At 40.5% G+C, this 25,962-nt stretch overlaps 1 protein-coding gene and 1 non-coding gene across 9 annotated transcripts in view; one reads left to right on the top strand and one right to left on the bottom strand.

The window, feature by feature from the left end:
• Window positions 1-25,466, bottom strand: part of RAP1B (RAP1B, member of RAS oncogene family) — a 50,778-nt gene extending 25,312 nt beyond the window's left edge. For 2 of the 8 annotated variants that reach the window (XM_073020930.1, XM_073020928.1), the window contains exon 1: window positions 25,270-25,460. The gene's annotated coding sequence lies outside the window, so the exon portion shown is untranslated. Of the gene's footprint in view, window positions 1-12,983; window positions 13,069-25,260 lie in introns of those variants that run through there. The other 6 variants (XM_008003959.3, XM_008003960.3, XM_073020927.1 and 3 more) reach the window with 6 other exon arrangements.
• On the top strand, window positions 8,443-8,576 carry LOC119624034 (small nucleolar RNA SNORA70). The gene has a single exon (XR_005240123.1). It is a non-coding gene; the product is annotated as a small nucleolar RNA SNORA70 (small nucleolar RNA).
• Window positions 25,467-25,962: the final 496 nt, after the last annotated feature.

Genomic DNA, 25,962 nt, shown 5'->3' with positions numbered 1-25,962 from the left:
TCTTAAAAAAAAAAAAAAAAAAAAAAAAAAAAGGCCTTAAATACTGGTTCCTGAAGTCAGGTAACATTACTTCTCTCAATGCACTTTCTGGAAGAGAAGATACTTGATTTCTCCTTTCCACCTCCAACTCCAAAAGTAATATTTTAATAGCTAAAGAGGATAACTGTGTTCTTTTCTCATTCCCAAATAAAATCAACTAATTCAACTGTCAGATGGACCTGTTATGAATCTGTTGAACACAATGACAGACTTTAAAAATTCTTTTTGAAGGAAAAAATAAGGGGCCCAAACACTATCTCTCCTACCCTCTTTTAAAAATAAAACTTCTAACAAGGAACTATAAAATAAATAGAAAGCTGCAAAAATGAAGACTGCTTATCATATTTACTTTGAGTTGTCTGCCTCTCTCATAATGAGGACACATGGAAAATGTTTCCAATCTTACTCATTCTGCCAAGAAAGATCTCCTGTGAACAAGAGTTCTAAATCTAGAAAGTGCAAAATTTGTAGATTATCAGACTGTGTATAGCATTTTCTCTATTCTGACCATATTTATAATACCTCAAGTAGGAAAAAATTCCCTTGCCCTTTCCATGGATTAACAGTGCTAGTAAATCAAGTTTTTTCCATTAATTACACCAACTTTCTCACTGAAATATTCAACAACATATAATTTGACATGCAATGTAAGGTTAACTTTTACAGTTTTTTTTTTTTTTTTTGGAGATAGAGTCTTGCTCAGTCGCCCAGGCTGGAGTGCGGTGGCCACCGCAATCTCGGCTCACTGCAAGCTCTGTCTCCCAGGTTCACACCATTCTCCTGCCTCAGCCTCCCGAGTAGCTGGGCCTACAGGTACCCACCACTACGCCCAGGTAATTTTTTTTTTGTATTTTTAGTAGAGACGGGGTTTCAACGTGTTAGCCAGGATGGTCTCGATCTCCTGACCTTGTGATCCGCCTGTCTCGGCCTCCCAAAGTGCTGGGATTACAGGCGTGAGCCACCGCGCCCGGCCTTACAGTTTTATTTCTATAGTTACCTTTTCAGTTCAGTATTTGGTCATGTATGGTAGAATATAAACAATTTATCAATAATCTGACAAATGCAGAAGAATCAGTTTAATAGATTTCTCACCTGAGTCAATAGATAAGCAAAATAGTTAAGTGATTTTTTTAAAAAAGGAGAGACCAATTTCAAAAACAGGTAAAAAAATAATAATGATGTAGGCTCAAGATCACCTTATTAGTTTCTATCAGATCTTTCCAAATAGGCATATTTGTGCAGAACTCCTCCCTGCTCCCAATTCTCTAGATGTGACTAAAAAAAAGTCATTCTTTTCCTGTCATCTGAACTAGCAGTAAAATCTATAGGGATGCATACTGACTCAGTATAGCCTTTACATCCCATTGTCTGGGTTGGAATCAGTTCTACTAAGTATTAGTTGAGTGGCTTTGGTTATGTTATTTTAAACTCTGTCTCATTTCCTCATTTGAAAATGGAAATACGAGTATCTACTTCTTACAGTTTTTAAAGATTCAAATGAAATAACTTACCCTATGCAAAATGTGTAGCACAATGAGTAACACATAGGAAGCAGTCAGTAAATGTTAATTTGCTATTTTTAAAAATTACATCTATCTAGGTGTTTACAGTGCTTAAGACACCTAAAGGACTTCAATAGCATACTATTTTAATAGGTAACTGTATACCTGGGAGTTGTCATGGATTCTTCTTTTCATTATCAAGTCTGATTCATTCCACCTTGGTATTTCTGGAATCAATTCCATTCTCTCTACTCCACTACCTTATAGTGGGCCTTATTATTTCTTACACAGGAAAAGGAGGATACAAGAGGCAATGAGAAAATATTAATTTGCTTTACACCTCAATTTCAATGACCAGATTAGAGATGTTTAGGTTTTTTTGTTTTTTTGAGACAGAGTCTTACTCTGTTGCCCAGGCTGGAGTGCAGTGGCATGATCTCAGCTCACTGTAACTTCCACCTCCCAAGTTCAAGTGATTCTCCTGCCTCAGCCTCCTCAGTAGATGGGACTACGGGCACACGCCACCATGCCTGGCTAATTTTCGTATTTTTTAGTACAGACGAAGTTTCACCATATTGACCAGGCTGGTCTTGAACTCCTGACCTCGTGATCCGCCTGCCTCGGCCTCCCAAAGTGCTGGGATTACAGGTGTGAGCCATCGCGCCAGGCTGAGATATTAGTTTTAACTGTAACAAAGAGGTTGTGTGGCCCAGAAATCAGAGGAAAAACAAATGTGACAACTACATATTAAAGCCCAGAAGACACTCTGTTTTATAAATTAAAATGTTCAGTGTTTGCACTGTGTTAGCACAATCAAGCAGGGTCTACAGAATAAAGTGCTTGCTGTGGATGCACAGAAGAGAACAATTGTCTACCTATAGAGAACTATCAGGCAAGGCTTCCTAAGTGGATATTTAAACCAGACCAGTGGATATATAAATCATTAGGGAATAGGGGAGTTCACTTGGAAAGTGAGGGCACTGTGGGGAATGGGATGAGTATGATTGAAGTCATCAAGTCATGAGTGGTGGGAGGTTTGGTGGAGATATGGGGGAATTTATTCTGTGATAATAAATCTCAACTTAGTTTTAAGGTTTTAGATGTAAGATGTCACCCTAATGAACTTTGATGATGTTTTTCCCAGCTTATGAGAAATAGAAATATGAATAGAAAAAAATACTGCACAAAACTGAAAAACCTTCTAACTTAGTGAGCTTCTCACAATAAAACACACAGTGAGTAGCTTGTATTGTACAATAAACCATAACATATAAAAATCACTTGCCAGCTGGGCATGACAGATCACATCTACAGGCCCAGTTACTTGAGTCTTGCTTGAGTGGGACGATTGCTTGGGGCCAGGAGTTCCAAACCAGCCTAGACAACATAGTGAGACATCATCTCTAAACAAATCATTAGCCAACACAGTGCCTATCATCTCTGGACTTGCTCCCATTTCCTCTTTATCTGAAGCCTTTGGTAAAAAGGGGAGTTAAGTATCTTACATCCTATTTTTAATTTCTCTAGCAATAGATACCACTGTTGTGGTCAAACCACTGCCACCATTTACTCCACATTCTTTTAGGTTCTACTCTAAAAAAAACTGTGTCTACTAAACAAACCAAAACTACCAAAGAGTCCCTCTATGAAAAGGACATCATTCTTTTTCGACTTTAGTCAAAATTTTCCCACATTTTAGTCTTTTTTATCATCTGAATCTGATCTTTACATTTCTACATATGAATATAATCTTCCAAACATTTGCTTAAAAGGCACAAGTAATTTTTCTGTTAATTAAAAAAAAATTTTTTGTTTGGCTGGGCATAGCGGCTCAGGCCTGTAATCCTAACACATTGGGAGACTGAGGCAGGAGGATCACTTGAGGCCAGGAATTCGAGACCAGCCTGGCCAACATGGCAAAACCCTGTCTCTAATAAAAATACAAAAATTAGTCGGGCATGGTCTCACACACCTGCAGTCCCAGCTCCTCAGGAGACTAAGGCCCAAGAATTGAACCTGGGAGGTGGAGGTTGCAGTGAGTCAAGACTGCAGCTGCACTCCAGCCTGGGTGACAGCCAAACTGTCTGAAAAAACAAAACAAAATCCAAAACCCAAAAAACTCACAAGTTTCCTTCATGTTCATTTTATGTGTTTTTTTTTTTTTTAAAGAAAAAAAAAAAAAACCTGCAGTAAAGCACTGATATGCAAAAAAGATGGTTACATCATAAAGCGCAATCAGGGTGACCAACGGTCCAGGTTTAAGCACTGAAAGTCTCATGTCTGAGGAAATTCTCCATCCTGGGCAAACCAGAATGGTTGGCCATTTTAGGTGGAATACATTCTGACAGGAATTTGCTTCTTATTTCATATTCTTAAAGATGGATGCAACAGACCTGCTCTCAAAAAGCTTACAATTTTGTAGGAAAAAATGGAGACATAAAAATATGAAAAATATTATGAGATGTACAAAATACTACGGGAGTTCAGAAGGAGAGATTAGGAGATTTATGAAGAAGGTGGCGGAAAAAAAAAAGTTACAATATTTCAATAGGAAAGAACATACCAGGGATAAGAAAAGTGAGAGCAAAGGCATAAAAGACAGCATCACATGGGAACATTAATTAGACTATAGTGGAAAAAGCAGTCTGACTGGCTCACAGGGCACAAAGGAATAGGAAAATAAAAATAGCAGGAGTCTTCAGTTAAGATTAAGGAGATTTCTGAGTATCAGTGAAGAGCTCTGACTCATTTAATAAGCAACAACAGACATTTTGAAGATAAACATGAATACTGAGAAAACTAAAGATACTTTTAAATTAACGAAAGAAGTTCTAACAGTAGAAAGCTGAACAATATATCTAGGCATGGTAAGCATTTCATTAAAATATGAGTAATATGTGATATATTTTTAAAATGTATAAGGTTGATTTGCAACAAAAACCTATATTAAAATGGTGAAAAACAAAAAATGAGGTCAGAAATAGCATACCAAATGAAGAAACCACAAGAAACTGACATAAGGGATAGTTAAGAAACTGGTAATTCCAGCTTTATTCAATATTATATGGACATTAAGTATCTGCTATGTGCAGCCAGTGTAGATATCATACGCAAACATTTTTGGTTCCCTATTTTTTATAACAGGATATTAATTTTGATACCACGGCATCTAATATCTAAGACACATTGAAGTTACACTTAGTTATACCACTATCACAGAACTTGTAGAACAAGTGCTAACTTATAGCACTTGTGGTATTTGCCTACGAACTCACATGTATTAACAAATAAAGCAGATGCATGGCGCAGGCCCCATTTTTCCCTAAAAAAAGTACTTTGAATCTGCCAAAGTGCATGAAAAAAAAACATATTCAGGCTGGATGCAGTGGTTGATACCTGTAATCCCTGGGCAACAAGGCGAAACCCCACTCCTACAAAAAATACACAAAATTAGGTAGGCGTGGTGGCATATGCCTATAGTTCCAGCTACCCAGGAGGATGGGAGGTCAAAGGATCACCTGAGCCTGGGGAGGCTGAGGTTGCAGTGAGCTGTGATAGCGCCACTTCACTCCAGCCTGGGTAACAGAGACCCTCTCTCAAAACAAACAAACAAACAAAAAAAACCCCAAAACCAAAAAAAGCAAAAAGCCCCAAAACCATACTCAGTTAAGGGTTAAATACCTCATGACCTGGGGCCTACATGTAATGATTATTGCTATATAATCAAAACTTAACACAGTGCCCAGAATATGGAAGACACCTAATTATTTGTTGAATTAATCAAAACCAGTTTCTTGCCCTAGGAGAGGTTGGCAAACTAGAACTCCCAGGCCAAATCCCATTTGCTCCCTGTTTTTTTTTTTTTTTGGTAAATAAAATTTTGTTGGAACACAGTCACACTCATAAAGTTGTAATGGAACATAGTTCATTTGTTGTGTCTTGTCCATGGTTGGCTTCAGGCTACAATAGCAGAGGTGAATGGCTGTGATAAGAGATTGTATGGTTAACAAGACTTATAGTTATCTGGTCCTTTACAGAAAAAGTTTGCCAACACTTGCACTATAGGCGAGAGCCTGGAAGAGACGAGGATAGACCTTGCCCATTAACTCAGAGGTGGCAAATGGGTTTTAGCTTAGTCATCAACTCAAAATGTTAATAGCTACCTGTAGCTAAGTGCAGTGTTGAGAATGATTTTTGAGATCAACTAGGACTCAAAGGGAAAAAGAATCTAGTTCTCAATTACCAATGGCTACTATGGTTTAAGTGAAGGAGAGAAACGGTTGTATTAACGATTCCAAAAACTTTTGAAAATTTCTGCTGTAGAGTATTTTAAATATCTAGCATTGTTGTCTGATGGTTTTGCAAAAATGAATTAATTAGCTGCAAAATATATGCCAAACAACCCCCTCAAAACAAATCAAAATACCTATAAAGAATTACTGAGAATGATCACGCTGAAGGCTGAAGTCTACTAAAACCAGTGATTTCTGGCACAGATAGCTATCATTTTTATAACATTCATTCAACATCTCTATGTGACAGGTACATTATTCACTTAGTTAACAGATTAAGATCATTCATGAGGATAAAATAGTACGTAAAAAGGGAACCTACAACAAGAAGGTAAGTCCCCAGTATACATAAAAACTTTAAGATTTAAAGATAAATTGAAAAGGACAGCTTGGTAAAATATATTTTACATTTAAAATGAAAATCTAATCTGTCAATTTTGTGCATTTAGATTCTCCAAGTGGCTAAAATACACATGGTCTAACATCAAAGTATTCACGCCACTGGGGTTCTGAAGTTTCTCTTCAGATTATTTTAGAAAAATCTATTGTTAACCAACAAATAAATTACTAATCTGGAACAATTACATGTCTGTATGGTGCTTTCAAAGCACTTACCATGTCCTTTCATATATTAAATTTCATTCAATCTTCAGAGCAACAATGAAGATAAGGTACTGTCTTTAGATAAAGGATTTGGCTGGGCACAGGGGCTCACGCCTAGCACTTTGGGGGCTGAAGTAGGTAGATGGCTTGAGCTCAGGAGTTTGATACCAGACTGGGAAACATTGTGAACCTTTGTCTCTACAAAAAATACAAAAATTTACCTGGGCATGGTGGTGCACGCCTGTGGCCCCAGCTACTCGGGGGGGCTGAGGTAAAAGGATCACCTGAGCCCACGGAGACTGAGGCTGCAGTGAGTCATGACTGCACCACTACACTCCAGCCTGGGCAACACAGTGAGACTTGTCTCCAAATAGACAGATAACTAACTAACTAACTAACTAAATAAATAAAAATAGATAAAGGATTTGAGATTCAGATTACTTACCTGAGGTTGCAGAACCACAAGACTGTAGATTTAGGATTAGAATATAGACTAGTGCTGTCCAATAGAGACTCCTGTGATAATGTTCTAGCTGGACTGCCCAGTATAGTAGCCACTAGCCACAGATGACTATCAAGCACCTCAAATGTGGTTAGTGTAACTGTAAAACTAAAGTTTTGATTTTATTTAATTTCAATTAAAACTCTTTCTACACTTTTGGATTTCTGCTATGAAACTACTGAATAAGGCATCCAGAGCTTCAATATTCATGAATACCTTGGATCTACCAAAAGTGTCATCATCAGGGCCTATTTCTGGAAAAGCAGCTTGCCCCAGTCTCATTGTACTTTTCTCTCACAAGGATACCACTCATTTTCTTCACGTAAATATCCCTTTGAAAACTTTTTGCTAAATTTTCTAAAGTCATGCATCGGACAAGGTTTCCTCTCTTGCAAGTTATACAAATCACATTTACATATAAAAAGTCATTAAAAAATATCAAGCAACTTACAAAATTACTGTGGAAACTAGAGAACGAAGGTGGAAGCTAACATAGCCACAAACACCCAAAACCATATTACAAAACTGGCCAGGTGAGGACACTGCTGTCACATCACTAACAGCAGATGCTTCAGTTTATATCAGTTGTTTCTGCAGCAGAAAACTGATTTGTGGTATACATCAACCAAGAGGAAAAGAGAAATCCATCAGAAATTTATCATCTCTTCCATCTCAAGTTAAAGTACGTGTAATTTTTTGGGGCCTGTCAAGTACTTGTGCCCTAGCTGCAAGGGAGGCTGTAAAAGCTAGTATCTGGCATCTTCGTTTTCTTCTTTTTAAGAGACAGGGTCTCATTCTGTTACCCAGGTGGGAGTTCAGAGGTGCAATCATAGCTCACTACAGCCTCAACTTCTGGGCTCAAGTGATCTATTCACCTCAACATCCTAAGTAGCTGGACTATAGGTGTGTGCCACATGCCCGATTAATTTTTTAAAACATTTTTTGCAGAGACAGGGTCTTGCCATGCTGCCCAGGCTGGTCTCAAACTCCTGGCCTCAAGTGATCCTCCTGCCTTGGCCTCCCAAAGTGTTGGGATTTCAGGAATGAGTCACCACTGTCTGGCCCATTTTCATTTTCTATAAAGCAAGGCTATCTACCAAAACTTAGGGCTGTTTTTTCAGTATACTGGGGAGAATCTCTAAAGATAAATTAACGTACCCTGTACATCTATCTACATGATAAAAGACGCTTTTAGTCAGGTATTATGTTTCTGTTAGATGTAGTCTGGCTGGTATGGGTCATATTCCAGCATGATGTAAAGTAAGGAGCTATGCACGGGGTATTTCGAAAAGTGCACAAAACAAAGTCACTGCTGGGAATAATGAGAGCGGAAGTTTCAAGGTCAGGTCAAATTTAAATGTGAAGACCCAGAAGCTCGGGAAAGCTAATCAATTTTAAAGTAGTGGTTGGCTACCAAACCATTTACGCTTCTAACACTATTATTAGTAAAATCTCTCATTCTAGTAGGGATTGGGTGTATGTGTGTGTTTTAAAAAACACTCTGCTGCAGCCCATTAAGCCAACTGAGTTCCTTTCCTCATGTGGGCCCAGTGTGCAATGCTGCAAACAGCAGCTTCCTTGGTAGTGTATGCAGCCTGTTTGTTGTATGGATTGCTTTAAGGGACATTGGAGCCCCTCCTTTCAGATGGATTTTCATGTGTCTGACCTTGCACTACCCCAGTGTAGGCTCCAAACAGGCATGTGAGGTGCCTTTGGAAAGCCCCAGGGCACCGTGGCCAGGGTTCACATTGGCCAAGTTATCATGTACATCCATACCAAGCTGCAGAACAAGGAGCATGTGATTGAGGCCCTGTGCAGGGCCAAGTTCAAGTTTCCCAGCTGCCAGAAAATATACATCTCAAAGAAGTGGGGCTTCACCAAGTTCAATGCCAATGATTCTGAAGACATGGTGGCTGAAAAGCGGCTCATCCAGATGGCTGTGGGGTCAAGTACACTCCCAATCGTGGCCCTCTGGACAAGTGGCAGGCCCTGCACTCATGAGGGCTTCCACTGTGCTGCCCCCTCTTAATACTCACCAATAAATTCTACTTCCTGTCCACCTAAAAAACAACAACAACAACAAAAAAAACACCCTGGAAAATTCTGATACTACCTTCCCTCATTCTTAAGACCTTTACCCCTAGGCCAAAAATATTAGGGGCTGTCTACTAGGACCATTTAATTCATCTTTTTGCCTGTAAACTTCCCCAATTTAGTACAGAAAAGGGTGTCTGCTATTCCTCAGACCTCTAGAAATCAGATTATTTAGTAACTTAAATAAGCTACTCAAAATGCCTTAACTTCCACAAGTCACAGATTAAAAATGAGACACTACCTCCAAAGGGATGACTTGAGACTAGGGGGAAAAAGGTTATCCAAGATGGTTCTCTATGTGCAAAATTTAAGGATACCGCCAAAAACGCCCCATAATATTTGCTGAACAGGTTGCAAAGTAACTACAACCACTACAGAAATATCCCCATTAGTTAGGGAAAATATCTACTTTCATGTATTTCAAGCAAATACTATACTACATGCAGTTTATAAGCTGTTGAGGTAGAGGTACAAGAAATCAGAAGTGACGAACTTCAGAGTTAGTAGATAACGGTAAGAACTCCAGAACAAAGCATACCTGTTTTCATGAATGGAAGAATGCCATAAATATTTTCTCAATGTAAATGCTTAAGTGGGGTGGTGCTTTTGCAAACCACCACCCTCCACAAGAATGGGTGAAGCTTTTTTAAAACATGATTTTACAGTCTGTTTCAACACAAGGTTGAATTCAGAAATAAACAGAATTAGTCTTTCATGACAGGAGAAACAAATGGCTCAGAAAAATATTTTATTCCATTTTACTGTTAACCTCATAACCAGGATCAGATGACAAGCTTAATATAACCACTCCTGAATATATCTGAAACTTTTTTTTTTTTTTTGAGACGGAGTCTTGCTCTATTGCCAAGCTGGAGTGTAGTGGCGCTATCTCGGCTCACTGCAACGTCCGCCTCCCGGATTCAAGCAATTCTCCTGCCTCAGCCTCCCAAGTAGCCGGGACTACAGGTGCACGCCACCACACCCGGCTAGTTTTTGTATTTTTAGTAGAGACGGGGTTTCACCATGTTGGCCAGGATGGTCTCGATCTCTTGACCTCGTAATCCACCCACCTCGGCCTCCCAAAGTGTTGGGATTACAGGCATGAGCCACCACGCCCGGCCTCATCTGAAACTTTTTTAAAGAATGCCTTGATTTTAGATTGTGGGTTCATAATCTTCATGACATTATTACACATTCAAAATGAAACTTAAGGACCAGAATATTCCTAATGGAAAATTCCCCAGTAAACCTGCCAGAAGTTCAGAGGAGAAAAATTAACCAAATAACAAAACATAGTGGAAGCATAGGTACTTCCTATAATTTTCTCTAATAATTATTTTAGTATCTCAACCTAAGCATTTATACTACCTGCTTATGCACACACTGGTTTATGCAGCTAATTGTGTTATAAAGTTGTTTTTGACTAATTTAACAGTTCTTCCTTTTACAATCTACCCTCTTCAGTTTATTCAAAGATCCATTAAGTATTCCATAAAATAAAGACCACTTAGAAAAATGAAAGGCACACCACACTGCTCTGGAAGAAATAAATAATGCTTACATTGGGCTTTCATATACGAATAAACACTTAATTACTTACTTGCATAATTATTAGGCCAGTAAGCACTTAAAAAAAAAAAGAAGCTCCAAAAAATGCCTATCTTGGCAATTCTACAAGTGATAAGATGGTACAAAAAAAATCACATGCATTAATGTGTGCATCGTTGAACATTAGTATATACACCAAACAAATGGATAAAGGCAATGAGAACCAAAGTCTGGGTGGTTAATTACGCTGTTAAAATAACCAGAGCATCTGAAGAAAACATGGAAAGGGGGCAGTCACTTCCTGTAATCAATTCTGAGTTTCTAAGCAGCCTCTTCCGAGATTTACTTCAATCCTTGTCACCACCAAATGGTTCCATCAAGCTTTTGTTGTTGTTGTTGTTTGAGACGGAGTCTCGCTCTGTCGCCCAGGTTGGAGTGCAGTGGCACGATCTCAGCTTACTGCAACTTCTGCCTCCCAGGTTTCAGCGATTCTCCTGCCACAGCCTCCCGAGTAGCTGGCACTACAGGCGCACACCACCATGCCCTGCTAATTTTTGTATTTTTAGTAAAGACTGGGTTTCACCATGTTGGCCAGGCTGGTCTCGAACTCCTGGCCTCAAGTGATCCGCCCGCCTTGGCCTCCCAAAGTGCTGGGATTACAGGCGTGAGCCACCGCGTCTGGTCCAAGGATTTTTAAATGAGGATTACATTAGTCCTATTTATAATATTCCTATTCTAATCTTCTATTGTATTCTTACTTTACAATTAAATATATCAAATAATTCTTAAAAACATCTATTAGGAGACAAACTGCCTAATATCTTATAAGACTAAAAAAATCACCAAGATGAAACTGTGGTTAAGATATGAGCTCTCAATATTTAAACATTTAAAAAAACTGTTAGCGTTTGTCAGGCACCAACCTCAACTATTTCCAAAGATTAACTGGACTCTGCAATTATGGAATTAGGTGATTCTCTCATACCCTAAAGACTCATCACCCTCAGCAGTGCATTCCATCCTGAGTCAGGGTCAAACAGAATTCCTTGGCAGAGAGGGTTTGGAAAGCTAATTGCTTCAAAGTAACATTTTCAGACCCTGGTATCTTCTCCAAACAGTAATGAATAAAGCCTTTTTGAACTCATTTGAAACCAATTTCTTCTCTTTTTTTTTCTTCCTGAGATGGAGTCTCACTCTGTTGCCCAGGCTGGAATGCAATGGCCTGATCTCGGCTCACTGCAACCTCCACCTCCTGGGTTCAAGCGATTCTCCTGCCTCAGCCTCCCGACTAGCTGGGACTACCGGCATGCACCACCATGCCCAGCTAAGTTTTTGTATTTTTAGTAGAAACGGGGTTTCACCGTGTTAGCCAGGATGGTCTCGATCTCCTGACCTCGTGATCTACCCACCTAGGCCTTGCAAAGTGCTGGGATTACAGGCATGAGCCACTGCACCCAACCTGAAACCAATTTCATATAGAACTTCTGAAATCCTAAAGTCTCTGAAAACTCAAAAGTTCTACAACTATTTTGGTGGCAAAGCCTGACCTGATATATAATGGCAAAACTTCATCTGAGCACTGATGGGAGACTATTTTTACCTTTTATTTCTCTCACTTAATGTGACTATCCATGTTTCACATTAATATTGTGTTTGATTACTCTTACTAAAATCTAAAACAAATCTTTCCTCAAAATTCTGAAATCCAAACCTGGCACCAAAGGTTATATATAGATAAGGGATTATGGCCCTATAATCAATTTTACAAACATCTACCAGAGCAAAACACTCTTGAATTTACTTCAATTTCTGTAGTGTTGCTCACTATAATTCATACTTAATCTAAAACTCTTTTAATATGCAGATTCTACCTTATTTTTACTGTCTTTTCTACTAGATCCTAAGGATTTCACTTCTTCCTTTGACTCTAATAAGCACTCATTTATATCACTCATTTCGATATTTTGAACTGCTAACAGTTTTATATTGGTTAACTTTTCATGTCTTTGCTAAAAACCTTTTGTGCAAAATTACTCAATTTAATCTTAACATACAGTAACTAAGAACAATTAGCTCTCAACAACATGCAATGAGATCAAATAGTCCTCAAGAGACAGATGACCTAAATAAAAAATGAGGAATTATAGTTGGACACAGATAAAAAACTTTAAAAATTAGTTTAAGGCTGGGTGCGGTAGCTCACATCTGTAAATCCCAGCATTTTGGGAGGCTGAGGCAGGAGAATCACTTGAGCCCAGTAGTTCCAGACTAGCCTCGGCAAGATTATGAGACCATGCCACTACCAAAAGAGTAAAGAGAAAAACAGTTTAAGGAGTAGCTTATGGGAACTGATATGGACAAACCGTTATACACTTTACATATTTTTTTAACTAAAATAATTACCTTGAGCACTAGGTAGTTATTGGGCTAACCATTTGAGATAGTGGTAGAAAAGTAACATGATCTTCCTGTCCTTCTGAAACTGTTTAGAGGGGATGAGAGGTAAACATATGGATAAATATAATTATTGATTATGATAAGAACTACAGAGGCAATGAAGAGAAATGTTCCTTTATATAAAGTGATCAGTAAAAACTGTAACTGTGACATCTGAACTAAGATCCACTGTTGAGACTGAGGCAGAATTGCAGAGAGCTGGCAAAAGATTGTCACAGAAAGAAGTACAGCTGGCTAGAGCTTAGTGAGTAAGAGGGATAAAGTTGTGAAGTAAGCAAGAACTGGATTATGCAGTACCTTGTAGGCCTTGATATGGAACTGGTTCTTAAGGGTAAAATGGAACCAGAGGGTATTATTACATGATCTGATTTACATTTTTACATCTTTTTAAAGGTCACTTTGTATTCTGGGTAGAAATAATGTGGGGAAGGACAAGAATGAAAACAAATTAGGAAGCTCCTGTGAGTCCAGACAAGAGATGACTGTGGCTTAAACAAGGGTGGTATCACAGAAACACAGGATTTGAAAGCCCGAAAAGACCTTAACAGCCATTTAGTCAAACTTTCTCTACATAAAGATAAGGTCTTAAGAGAGGAGTTAACTTGTTCAAGGTTTCATGACCAGTGCCAAAGACAAACTGAAGCCTGCCACCTAGGTCAATGTTATCACTACTAAACCATGCTATTTAAGACAACAGGCCAGGCGCGGTGGCTCAAGCCCGTAATCCCAGCACTTTGGGAGGCCGAGACGGGCGGATCACAAGGTCAGGAGATCGAGACCATCCTGGCTAATACGGTGAAACCCCATCTCTACTAAAAAAAAAAAAAAAAAAAAAAAAACTAGCCGGGCGAGGTGGCGGGCGCCTGTAGTTCCAGCTACTCGGGAGGCTGAGGCAGGAGAATGGCGTAAACCCAGGAGGCGGAGCTTGCAGTGAGCTGAGATCCGGCTACTGCACTCCAGCCTGGGCGACAGAGCGAGACTCCGTCTCAAAAAAAAAAAAAGACGACAGAGTACAATAAAAGGTCTAACTACTTAAAACAAATACCTGAGTTCTCAGATTTAATTTCACACCCAATGGAATGAGCTAAAACATATGAGGACAATGAAATAAAGGTATAATTTGATCACCTGAAGGTCCAGAGAAAAGTACACAAGGGACTACTGGGGAGCAGAACTAGTGAAAGGCTCTCCAGTCAAACTGCTTAGTGATGAAATTTCAAGACTATAATCTCTAACTCAAATATAATGCCAGTTTATCCTCTACATAGGACCTTCTGATGGATAAGATGTATCAACCACTAAAGCATCTCAAGTGTTTTTCAATGTTGAGTTTATCATTCCTGTTGACCAGAACTGTGAAGTGAATTGCTTTTAACAGTAGTCTTGCACTTAACAAGAACCTCTTAATAACCATCCTCACTCTCTTTTCTGGTCTACTTCCCGCCCTTTCACCTCTTCATTGCCTATTATCACCATCATTAACCATCATCACTTGTATCTAAACAAAGAAATGTTATAAATGCTTTTTCTGTCCTTCAAAGCTTGCAAACCTAGTCTTACTTCTTTTTTGTTGAAGGATGATTAAGTTGAGAGCTCCTGGAAGAAAAAAACACAAGTATAAACAAGCTAAAATAGAAAGATTTAAAGCAATATTTTCAACTAGCAACCACAACTCTATAAACAATAGTCAGTGACAACCTTGTGACTAATTTGGATGTCCTGGATATAAAATCTCAGTATGTTCCCTAATTCAGAACTGCTAGAACAGCTGACCAGTTAATTATTTAATATAGAGAGCACTAAAGCTTCCTGTTAAATTCCCCTGCTCTCTCTGGGATTAGCTCATGTAGGCAGGAATTCTATAATGCTTAATACCAGAAGCTACCCTGAAGTTAGCATTTTCACATGTATTCCTTCCCTAAACCTTTTTCTTCCTCTGGTGTCAACTTTGTTCTTTGCAACACTGGTGGTGTTCAGACTGAATTAACTCTTTTTCTTTCCATTTTAATCTCTCTAGGGAAATAACTGGCACTAAATTTCCAAGAAACTGTGCACAATACAAACTGTAACTTAACCATCTTTCTTACCACTTTCCTAATTTGAACTGATTACTAGAGCCAAACAGTCTAAAAAATCCTTTAAAATTTGGAACCAGACCGGTGTGGTGGCTCACTCCTGTAATCCCAGCACTTTGGAAGACTGAGGTGGGAGAACTGATTGAGCCAAGGAGTTTGACACCAGCCTGGGCAACATTGCAAAACCCTGTCTCTACAAAAAATACAAAAGTTAGCCTGGTGTGGTGGCACGCGCCTGTAGTCCCAGCTACCTGGGAGGCTGAGGTGGATCAACTGAGCCCGGGAGGTCAAGGCTTCAGTTGAGTCGTGGTTTTGACACTGCACTCAAGCCTAGGTGACAGAGTGAGACCTTGTCTCAAAAAAAAAAACAAAAATAAAATAAAATTTGGACTTATCCCATGAGTTTATAAAAAGTTTAACAAGGATTGCTACAAATGTTTTATTAACATAAAAAAGAAGGCCTCCCAGTGGCTTTACCCAGCACTTTGGGAGGCCGAGGTGGGTGGATTACCTGAGGTCAGGAACAGCCTGGCCAGTATGGTGAAACCCTGTCTCTAAAACTACAGAAATTAGCCGGGCATGGTGGTGGTGTCTGCAATCCCAGCTACTTGGGAGGCTGAGGCAAGAGAATTGCTTGAACCTGGGAGGAGGAGGTTACAGTGAGCTGAGACTCCACCACTGCATTCCACAATCCAGCCTGGGGCAACAAGAGACTCAAGTCTCAAAAAAAAAAAAAAAAAAAAAAAAAAGAAAAGAAAAGAAAGAAAAAAGAAAGAAAGAAAGAAAGAAAAGAGGCAAGAAACAGCATTCTCCTGAAAGGTAAAAAAAGGATCATTCTACAGGTGTGTTTTTGAAAAGTGTCCTTAAGGAAAGCCAACATACCAAATTCTCAGGTCAAAAAGACATTACTAAATTTGAAACTTACAGCTTTACTATGGGAAAGTTATCAAATACTTTAAAACTGAGAAAGTCAACTACTAAAAATCTAATCAAGGATTATGTTAGAATTTGGACACAAGGGCATTCTGTCTATAGATGAGCGGTATTAAAACCAAAAAATAGGCTTAAAAGTAATTATTATCTAATCCATTACGATGACCAAAAGTTGAATAGACTGCTCAAAGAAGACTACAAAGAAGTTAAACTTAAATTGATTATGGCCGGGCGCGGTGGCTCACGCCTGTAATCCCAGCACTTTGGGAGGCCGAGGCAGGCGGATCACAAGGTCAGGAGATCGAGACCATGGTGAAACCCCGTCTCTACTAAAAAATAGAAAAAAATTAGCCGGGTGCAGTGGCGGGCGCCTGTAGTCCCAGCTACTCGAGAGGCTGAGGCAGGAGAATGGCGTGAACCCGGGAGGCGGAGCTTGCAGTGAGCTGAGTTCCCGCCACTGCACTCCAGCCTGGGCGACAGAGCGAGACTCCGTCTCCAAAAAAAAAAAAAAAAAAAAAAAAAATTGATTATATATTAATAAGAGATTTTAAGATAAAGCACATGAAAACATTACTTCACATTTATCTCTGGCTCTCATTCCTGTTTCCAAAATATAAACAAAATAAATCAAAGACGACATTAAACACTGACAGCAAAGCATGGAAAAATGAGTAATACAAAAAGAATACATCAGACAGTTGGGAATATTTTAATAATAGTGTTTTCAGATAAATCTGGATATTGGTCTTTGACACTACACCAAAACTCAGCAATTGGTTGCAATGTGGAACAGGATACCTTATTGATAAACTTTATGTTCTCTATAACATTAAAATCCACTGGTCTAGCACATTTTGGAAAGATTTCTTACCCATGTATGATTTTTATAATACTATGAATTGATCATTTGGAAATACTGACTCAGTTATGCACATAATCAAATAATGACAGATTTCATTATATACTTACAGCAGCTGATACAAGCTTTCTAAAACTTTTGCTTAAAATCTAGGAACTTTATCATTGACCATAAATACTATCACTATTTTCCCTAAAGCAAAGGCTCACTGTTTTCAAGAAAATGTCAGCCTAATGCCCAAGTCTGGCATTCTTTTAAGCAAAAATGGCTTTATATGAAAAAATGACTGCTTCAGCGTGCGACTCAATCACACAAATGCTTTCCCTAGAAACAACCATTATATTTCAGTATGCTGCAAAGTGTTTTTGTTTTGTTTTTTGAGACAGCGTCTTCCTCTGTCACCCAGGTTGAAGGGCAGTGGCACAATCACAGCTAACTGCAGCCTCCAACTCTTGGGCTCAAGAGATCCTCTCACCTCAGCCTCCCAGAGTAGCTGTAGGTGTGCATGACCACACTGGCTTTTTTTTTTTTTTCTGTAATAGGAGAGACAGGCTCTCACTACATTGCCCAGGCTGGACTCAGCCTCCCAAAGTGCTGGGAGGCTTGCCGTCCGTGGTCTCGCCAGTGTTTTAAGCATACTTCCCATTTTGTTATAGTATATTAAAAAGATGTGTACAAAGGTAGAGATTTAGTTTAAAATTTTTATACTTCTTCATCAAGAGCATTTAGGTGAAACTTAAAACACAAAAAACTGTTGAGTGCATGGCAGTGAATAACACAATGATTATAAGCACAGTGGAGTACTCTAACCTGGTTTATTCTGAAGTGCCAGAAGTTTTATCCACCACTGTTTTTACACTACAGGTATGTCACTACAGAGAAAAGAGCAAAGAATGTCTCAGCATTATAAAAATAGTTTTGCACTTGTACACTCCCCAAAAAAGTCTAGGGGACCTCTAGGATTCCTTGGACCATACTTTGAAAATACTGATCTGGGTAATTCCTTTGTTAGACTAATCAAAAATCACATTTATTAGTTCTTATTCATACTTCAAAGGGAATCTTAAACAATGCTATAGGATAATAAAAGCTTTATAGGGCCAGGCAAGGTGGCTCACACCTGTAATCCCAGCACTTTGGGAGGCCAAGGCAGGCAGATCACAGGATGAGGAGTTTGAGACCAGCCTGGCCAATATGGTGAACCCCCATCTCTAAGAAAAATACAAAAAAAATTAGCCAGGCATGGGGGCGCATGCCTGTAATCCTAGCTACTCGAGAGGCTGAGGCAGAACTGCTTGAACCCGGGAGGCAGAGGTTGCACTGAGTGGAGATCATGCCACTGCATTCTAGCCTGGGCGACAGAGTGGGACTCCATCTCAAAAAAAGAAAAAGAAAAAAAAAAAGCTATATAAAACAAGAACTAATATGGCTGGGTACGGTGGCTCACGTCTATAATCCTAGCATTTTGGGAGGTGGTGGCGGGCAGATTACTTGAGCTCAGGAGTTCAGACCAGCGTGGGCAACATGGTGAGACCCCATATCTACAAAAAATACAAAAATTAGCTGGGCATGCTAATGGTGGTGGCATGCACCTGTAGGCCCAGGTACTTGGGGAGCTGAGGCTGGAGAATGGCTTGAATCTGGGAAGTTGAGGCTGCAGTGAGCAAGTCTGTGCCACTGCACTACAGCCTGGGTGACAGAGTGAGGTCATCAAAATAAATAAATAAATAAATAGTACAATACTATATTATTGTATGGTTTATAAAATATTTACAAATAATACTGCATTTGATCCTCAACAACTCTAACAACAGTATGTCATCATTCTCACTTGAGGAGGCAGAGGCTGGAAAGCTTCAGAAGGAAAGTACACATTTTGCTTTAAAAAAAGTCATTGCAGTGATTGGATTACGGACGATATTAATTTTCTTTATACTTTTCTATATTCTAAACACTAGTAAGAAAATCAAAAAGACATGTTTGAACTCAGCCAATCTTATAAACACAAATTCAGTCCACTATCTCAAGTTTGTTAATTTCAAGAGCAGTAGAAGAAAATAACAGATAACATACGTTATATATCTCATCCTTATCCCTCAATTCAAGATTCCAGAGGAATTCCTGCATTTTGCTATTGTATTGAAGAACTTACAGATAACTTAAAATCTTAGAAGCATGAGCCACAAATATATTAGCACAATGTTGTAATAGGATTCCACATTCTAACTGCAACTTTAAAACACAAGGTAACAAACAGCTGGATGCAACATACATACCTTTTGATGCATAAAAACTAAGTAAAAATAGATTTTATATATAGTCTTTATTTTATTGATACCCTTTCAGTTCTATTAACTGAGAACTTAGAACTTAGAAAGAAACTTAGAAAGTCCCTGAATTTAGTATAAAGTAACTTTGAAAAATATATTCTAATGTGAGAAAGATAAATTTTAGAATACACAGATAACTATAATTTCATTTTACCCAGCATTTTCCATTTCCTCTCCAGAAGCTTTCACCAAATATTGCAGGTAGAGGCAATCCACCACTTCGGCAATTAGTTCACTGTATATTTTTAAAATAAAGTTACTTAGTGAAATGCTGGGCCAGGCACAGTGGCTCATGCCTATAATCCCAGCACTTCGGGAGGCCAAGATGGGCAGATCCCTTGAGCCTACGAGTTTGAGGTGAGCTTGGGCAACGTGGCGAAACCGTCTCTACAAAAAATACAAAAACTTGCCGGGCACGGTGGCTCACACCTGTAATCCCAGCACTTTGGGAGGCCGAGGCAGGTGGATCACCTGAGGTCAGGAATTCGAGACCAGCCTGACCAATATGGTGAAACTCTCCCTCTACTAAAAATACAAAACTTAGCCGGGTGTGGTGGTGGGCGCCTGCAGTACCAGCTACTCCGCAGGCTGAGGCAGAATTGCTTGAACCTGGAGGCGGAGGTTGCAGTGAACTGAGATTGCGCCACTGCACTCCAGCCTGGGGGAGAGAGCCAGACTCCATTTCAACAACAAAAAAAAAAAAAAAAAGAAAAAGAAAAAGAAAAAATTAGCCAGGCACAGTATTCCCAGCTACTCCGGAGGCTTAGACTGGAGGACTGCTTAACCCCTGGAGGCGGAGCAGGATGTGGTGAACTGAGATCGTGCCACTGCACTCCAGCCTGACTGACACAGCCAGACTGTCAAAACAAAACAAAACAAAACAAAAACACACAAAAAAAAACCGCCGGGTGCAGTGGCTCACTCCTGTAATCCCAGCACTTCGGGAGGCCGAATCGGGCAGATCACGAGGTCAGGAGATCGAGACCACCCTGGCTAACATGGTGAAATCCCATCTCTACTAAAAATACAAAAAATTAGCCAGGCTTGGTGGTGGGCGCCTGTAGTCCCAGCTACCCGGGAGGCTGAGGCAGAAGAATGGCGTGAATCTAGCAGGCGGAGCTTGCAGTGAGCCGAGACTGTGCCACTGCACTCCAGCCTGGATGACACAGCAGGACTCGATCTCAAAAAAACAAAAACAAAAAACAAAAAGAAGATCCAAATTATTTATTAGAGTTTTTAATGGATGCTCTCTTCCTTTATTCAGTCTATTTGTACAACAGTCAAAAAACATTTAAACACAGTTAAAAAACACAACAGTTAAAAAATAATCCCCCAGTACTGGAAAAAAAAAATCACAACTTATGAGATCAGAATTCAGTTAAAATGTAAAAGGTCTGACTGATATATACATATGTGTATATATATAAAGTAGTATAACTACAAAAACATAAAGTAAAAGTAATTACAAGTAAGTTTTAGGAAATGGTTTGATATAAAACTCAAACTCACAATATTAAATAATTACTCTCTATGGTCAGAGAGAGAGATTTGTAACTTAAAAGAACATTTCTAGTATGCAGGCACCTCATATACAATCAAGTAATTTTTTTTTTCTGACAGTCTCACTTTGTTGCCCAGGCTGCAGTGCAGTGGAGCGATCTCGGCTCACTGCAACCTCCACCTCCCAGGTTCAAGGGATTCTCCTGCCTCAGCCTCCCAAGTAGCTGGGATTAGACACCTCCCACTACGCCCAGCTAATTTTTTGTATTTTGAGTTGCATACTGATATTACAGAATATAGTCTTCCTGTACAATAAAAACCAGATGGAAATTCTGCAATTCATACTGTAAATATTTTTACTTTAGGGAATTTAAATTAAAAAAACTGGTACATTTCCCCTTTATTTTCATTTTTTCGTAAGTTTTAAGGTTCTTTGGAAACAGTTTTAAAAATTTTGACCCTCTACTAATTCAAAGGAAAAAAAATCTTTCTAAATTACTACTTAAATAATCAGTTGCTACTGTACCCTTGATTTGACCAACATTACGAATAAATAGTCCAGTGTTAAGAAATACAGAATGTAAGTGATACTATTTTTTGTTGCTAGTGAATTTTAAAAAGTGATGTTTTTAAGGCAGCACAAAAGTTCCTGAAAACTTCTCTTGTTTAAAATAGAAACTCTCTATGACCAAAGAGATTTGTTTTAGAATCCGGTGCTCAACTGGGTTCAAAGTACAACAGATTATATACAAGTCAGTTTTTACTGCAAATGGATAAATTCATCTATTCTTTGTAGCTACTGCTTCCACTGTGCTCATGAGATTTACAAAGAACTTAAGACCTCAAATGGTAACTAGTACCTTTCAATACCATTGCAAAATATCTATGAACACAGAAAAACATTAGCTTCCAGAGCCATAATACAGTACTCCTGTTTATAGATTACTAAAAATTGTGTCCAATGTTACAATGAATCATTGCATCAGCCAAAATGTCTTAACTTGTTCTAAAAGAAATTTAATTTGAAAAGGTTAACAAAAACTTCAGCCTAATCTCTTAGACCATGGAGTCCTCAATGACACGAGGGGGAAGAACACCCAGGGCATATTTTTAGTCACAATCTATGTCTTAGAAAGTTTAAGAAATATTAACTTTACCTAACTTTTTCATAGAGTAAACATGTGACATCACTGTTATAAAACAGCAGTAAATAGCTAAATCATAAATGCTAAATTACTCCTAGTGCCAGTCAAATCTAGACACTGCAGATCAATACCCAACCTCCTCTTTAGCAACACAAACATACAGAGAAACAGTTATTTTACATCTTTAAGGAAATGATGCAAATCACTAAGATCTGCCTGATAGTTGATAATAAAACAGCCTATTTAAACAATACTTATGGGGAAAAAGTAAATGGACACCTAGTAAAATCGGTCAAATTCTCTGTATCAGATCCACTTTCAGATTTATTTCACTATCTCAATAAATATTTATCGAATACCTACAACAAAAGGCAAAGAAACCTGAACGTGAGTTTTCATCCAAATCTTAGACTGCATTTAAAATAACATGTCTAATCAGTTACCATGTTATCAATCTCTGCATAGACCTTTCACCAATCTTGAATTAGATAGGAAGATACACTTGAAAGGATCCTTACAAAAATGGATCTAGTTATTTTAACGATTAATTCTTTGCTATGCCCTCCTTACATGGTGGCTCTTTATTATGGGAGAGGGTCACTTTACCTTTATACAGCTAAGAGAAAATAATGGAATTCTGAAAAGGATTGAGGATAAAACGAAAATTAGTTTGTCAAGTAAAAGAGATTCCAAAGCCAATATGGAAATGTTTCTTTTTAAAGGATTACACTGTTCTCTTCAAGTATCCTCTCTTTGAATGTTCATTACCATTAATCCCTAAATTCAAACGCTAACCATTACTCTGTGCCCAGGCAAAGCTATAGGAAGAAGAATACCGTGAAGAATGAAATGGATCAAGTCCCTACCCTCATGGTACTTACATTTAACTGGTGTTGTATGTCTATTGCAAGGCACCATGCCAGTGCTTTAAGGCATACAAAAGAAATGTATCTTGTGGTTGGGGTTTACAATACAATGGAATAAATAATATATAATGGTAACAAGAGGCAGGAAGTAATGTGTGTCATAGAAGGTAAGAGATATGTCTTTTACGCGGTCAGGGGTGAGTGGGAGAACGTAAAAGAGAGCAGAGCAATCATTTTCTTTTTTCTTTTTTTTTCTTTTTCTTTTTTTAAATACAGGGTCTAGCTCTGTCACCCAGGCTGGAGTACAGTAGTGCAATCTCGGCTTACTGCAGCCTTCAGGTTCAAGCGATTCTCGTGCCTCAGCCTCCCGAGTAGCTGGGATTGCAGGCGCGTGCCACTACGCCCGGCTAAATTTTGTATTTTTAGTAGAGACGGGGTTTCACCATGTTGCCTAGGCTGTTCTCGAACTCCTGACCTCAAGTGATCCGCCTGCCTCGGCTCGGCCTCCCAAAGTGCTGGGATTAGAGGCGTAAACCACCACGCCCGACCAGAGCAATCATTTTCATGTCCCATATCACATTTTGAAATTAAGTTATTTAGTATTGGTTCTTCAGTTGTATTTTGATACCTGGCATATTAGAAACAACAAACTGGTTACATGTGTTCCAATGATTTACTTTAGGACTTCCTCAGATAAAGCAGCTTCACAATTTATTGTCAATGTCAAACAAGGAAATGCAAGTGAAAACACCTAATGCAGTACAGATTAAAAGCACAGATGGGCTCAAATAAGACTATCATTCAGGCTCTGTGTGCTTAAAGTTATTTAATCTGAGTATCAGTTTCCTTACCTAAAACCACCTGAGGATGAAACTACCCAAGTGGTGTTTCCTCCTATTTGACTAAGGTACCCACTTTTAGAAAGTGCGATATGGTAAGAATATTCTTTGTAAGATGATAATTCAGTATAAAAATGTATTTCTTTCTCCAGGTTGTCTCTTACGGATAGACTACTGTCCTAGAGGTCAGTGGACCCACTAATTGGTTATCTTATCTAGGCCTCAGTTTCCTCCTCCATAAAATGACAGGGTGGGACTGGATGATCTAAATAGTCCCTTCCGGCCCTTAAAAAGTCCCATGACTCCACTATGACTCAATAAATACTATTTCAAGAGTCAGCTTTTAAGAGTAATATGGGCTTGAAGTTAAATGAATGTCTCCCTTTTCTATTTATATAAGTTACTTGTTAAGATATGGTCTTGTTGGGCAAGTCCAAATAGTATTCTAATTACAAAAAAAGAGAGTTGAAAAGTAAATTTACGAGTCAGAGCTTTAAATTGTTAAGTACTCGGCATATATTAGATGCCGCCAGCAAAACCAAAATGCAATTAGACGGAATTAATTTTAAAATGCTAAAATCACAATCTTCATTTAGTGTCAACTTTCTACCCCGTAAAAATGTGATTTCCCGTTACTGCAACACACAACTGCTTCTATTCATACCAATCAGAAGTTACACGGCCAAAACGTTTTTCTAAACTATTAAAGAGAGTGGGAAGAGGGGGTAAAGCGAAGGGGAAGGAATCCATCTGCTTTAACTTGCAAGAATGATCTTTTCTCCAAAAGACATCAGTGTTTTTCAGAAGAAAACTCCGGAGGGCCCGGTTCATTGGGCGTAGTTTTAAATAAAATTCATGGCGCTGATAGTTTTAGGATTAGACACCCAGAGATGGCGAAAAAGAGAAGAGGACAAACTTCCTGGATTTTCTCTCCCTCTGTAAGATAAAGAGATTTCCTCTTACTGACGAAGGGAAAGGCCCCTTTAACAGTTTTTCTCTGCACGGTGGCTGCTGCCAGACTAGGTGGGGCTCCCTCCGCTGCCTTCCTCCTGCCACTTCCCGCAACAAATGGAGCGAGCCAGCCCCGTTTCAGGCAAACTTTTTCCCTGTCAGGCTCAAGCCCGCGGGGCGCCGGGGAGTGGTTTCCCCCGAAGGCTCCTCTCCCTAGCTCGGGGCTAGGGGAAGCTGGGTCTTCGCAAAGGACAACTTTATGGTTTCCCTTCTAACTTCCACCCATTCCACGGAGGGAACCCAGGCGACAAGCGAGGGGACTCGGGGCGGGGAGCGAGTCTTCGGGGGAGCCGGCGGGGAAAGGTGGGCGGCGGGAGAAGCTGCGGCGGCCGCGGGCTGAAGAGAGCGGGCGGGTGGGGGGGTCCTCGGGCTCTCACTTCCTCCGCCATATTTCAGACATTTGACCCCTTCCGCAAAGCGCGCTGTTCCCCCGCGGCGGCGGCGGCGGCTGCTCCTCCTCGCCGGCCCGCAAGGCAGCGCGCTAGCCGGCCGGGCGCCTGGCCCTCGCGCCACCTGCCGCGCGCCGAGGGGCTGCTGCCGCCGGGGCCCCTGACCGCCGCGCCCGGCCCGCGCCTCGCCGCACCCCACCCGCTCCCCTCAGCCGGCGCCCGGCCCCCGCCCCGCGCGGCCGCCACCGCCGCTTCCCTCAGCGGCCACGCACTCACTCTGCGAACCTCTGACGCTGTCACCGGGTCCCCGCAGCCAGCGTCGCCCCGTGCTCCCTCCGGCTCGCTACTCTCGGCGCCACGGCGGTCCTGCCGCTGCCGCCGCCGCTCCGGCTGGTTTACACGCCTGACTCTGGGCGAGGTTTGGCGATGTCGCCTTGACGTCAGGCGTTCAGCCTCGCTCCAGCTTCCGCCCGCGGGCGGGGCGCGCGGGTGCGCGGCCCGGGAAGGGGCGGGCCCTAGGGGGCGGGGCGAGGGGAATCGAGGGGGCCGGGCCGCCGCGCGACGGGTCCTCGGCGCCGGCCTCTGGCCGGCCTGCGGCGCAGCCGGATAGCAGGCCCTGCCCACGGGCCCCTTAGCTGCCTCTGGGCGACCTGAATGCCAAGGTTCTCTCTAGCTGCGCCGCGCCTTCAGGCTCGCTTCCCCAGGCTGTGTGGTGGGCGGAATCCGCGCGTCGGTGTTCCTGACCCTCGTAGGTTCCAGTGGAACCCTCCGAAACCCAAAAAGCGCCGCCTCTTAATGCAAACTGTAGTCACCGACTCGTCCAGTCTGTTGGTATTCGCGTCGTCCTTTGTGCTGGGCAGTAACCGAGAAGTAACGGAGAGCGCGCAGTTCCTACACCTAGAACTCCCCGAGGGAGCCCGAGCCAGCAAGTCTTTCCATTCTTGAGATGCCTTTTCTCCGGGATTGACAAGTATTTCA

Source organism: Chlorocebus sabaeus, chromosome 11, assembly GCF_047675955.1.
Source record: "Chlorocebus sabaeus isolate Y175 chromosome 11, mChlSab1.0.hap1, whole genome shotgun sequence".
Lineage (NCBI taxonomy): Eukaryota > Metazoa > Chordata > Mammalia > Primates > Cercopithecidae > Chlorocebus > Chlorocebus sabaeus.
This window is presented reverse-complemented; position numbering and strand designations above follow the sequence as displayed.